The sequence below is a fragment of the Asparagus officinalis genome, chromosome 5 (genome assembly GCF_001876935.1).
Source record: "Asparagus officinalis chromosome 5, Aspof.V1, whole genome shotgun sequence".
NCBI classification, from domain to species: Eukaryota; Viridiplantae; Streptophyta; class Magnoliopsida; order Asparagales; family Asparagaceae; genus Asparagus; species Asparagus officinalis.
Window position 1 is genome coordinate 57,158,312 of NC_033798.1, and position 2,378 is coordinate 57,160,689.

Below are 2,378 nucleotides of genomic sequence, written 5' to 3' on the forward strand. Positions count from 1 at the left end.
CTAGCCTGGACCCTGACCTGGGGTGCCCGAGCCGAGCCCGGGTTCCGGCTAAACTAGGCCAGGCTCCGGTTGCACAGATTTTTTGTATTTTTAATTTTTTGCTAAAAGTTGATTAAAAATTAGATTAATCTTATTATATTTATATAAGTATATATTAGTATATGCTTACATATTAGTATATAGCTATATATTATATGTAAGTATATATAAGTATACATTAATGACTATATATATATATATAACTTTAGGGCTGCCTACATACCAAGGGATGTTATAACTAACCCCAATGATCAAACACAATGTAGTTCTCCTAAGCTACCCACCCTGGCCAAAGGCCTACAAATCACACCCTAACACTCTCATTCTAAAAACAAGATCAATGAACCAATAGAAGTATCACTTTACGAAGCCTTTTCTTGCATTTTTAGATGCAAAATCATTATTTAAACTTGTATAATCAAGCTTCTCCACTATAGTTTTCTCAATTGATAATATAGCTAAGCCATTCAATCTTTCTTGTGACATAGTTGATCGAATATAAGATTTGATCAATTTTAACTTTGAAAAGCTTCTTTCTGCAGCATTCTATTGGTTAATTTTCTGTGTGGTTCATGCTTAATTTTCTGTTACTTAAATGATAGTTATCGTTTGGAATACTATAGAAACTGATGCTTAGATGTCAAGGTCCAGCATTCTGGTCCCCGTCCAGATCAAAATATATCGACATGTTGTATTCAAAAAGCCCAATAGTATTCCAAACAATAACTATCATTTAAGTAACAGAAATTAAGCATGAAAGAGGCCCAGACCGAACCATTAATGCCCGTAGTGGAGGCCTATTACTTTTCCGACGGGGCCCAACGGAATGCTAGACCTTGACATCTAAGCATCAGTTCCTTCCCTCTCATGATTGTTGGGAATATACCAGCTCATTTCACTTGGCACCCTGACATTGGGGCCCCTGTTTTTTGGGGGCCCTAGGCGAGTGCCTGTCCCGCCTACCCCATGGGCCGGGCCTGTATGTATACATCTATGTATATATGTATACATCTATGTATATATGTATACAGGACCGGTCCTGAGCATTCGGGGGCCCTAGGCAAAAACTTGAACAAAAATCCTAAAGGGGCCCTGCTATATTCAAGATTTTTTTAAAATAAAGCGTTGCACACAAGTAACTTTAGGGCTGCCTACATACCAAGGGATGTTATAAATCAACAGAAGGTGTGCATTTACAAATTATATTAAACCAGACTGCATTAATTCAACATATAATAAATGCTTTATATGCATGGTTTATTTGCAAATTGTGTGTTTCATTATCTATCTCATTTGAAATATCAAATGAGTAACCTTTGCTACTTGCTATTGAAATGCCTATGGTCTACTGATATATGAATTAAATGAATGAATCTCTTGCCCTATGGCCTATGGGTGATTTCTGAACACTAGGATTCATTAAATCTATTAATTTATGTTAATTGTTTTATGAATACGGAAGATATAAGAAAAAAGTAAAATTAGCTTCCTTTTTATTTTTATATAACAGTAAGCAACTTAAAAGTGGTCATTTTATCCTTTTATTTATTAATTTTTGTGCGCTAGGCCGGCCAGGCTGGGCCCAAAAACTCAATTAGGCCCAGGATATATTTTCGACAAAGCACAGAAAATGAGCTAAAGGAACGGACTCATTAATTACTTATCATTTGTTACTTGTTAGTGACTTTGTTCCTTCGTTTTCTTTTAAAATTTTAATCTTTTTCTGTGAGAAAAACAGATGTACTTCGGTTATGCTAAAATTGCCTTTGTTACTCGTGATCGGCATTGTTGTTAATGATATAGGTTTGCATCTTTATATTTGACATCCTAATGTAATTTGCCTCTCAACTGTGTAATTGTCTATAGAATCAAAGCAAAATAAGAAAGTATCATATGGAAATTGTTATCTCGTAAGGGGTGTACACCAAAATATCTCTTACCACCAACGGATGATTACGAACCGGCTAGCTAGAGCTTTTATGCTGATAACATGTTGTAATCTTGTTGTTATATCTACATACATCATATATATCAAAAGTAATTATCAAACATGAAATGTAAATGTAAATAGACAAGAGAAGAAATAGGGAGAAAAGTGATTCTTATTTTATTCATCTTCCTCATTCCTCCATACATTTTGTAGCCCATTACATACATTATATAGATGGATAATAAGAAGACTAAAGGACATGAGCTAATGAAGAGTCATCTAATTAATTGTCCATATTCAAGTAATGTCCACATTCATCTTATCTTCTAGATTTCAACAATTATTATTATTATTATTATTATTATTATTATTATTATTATTATTATTATTATTATTATTATTATTATTA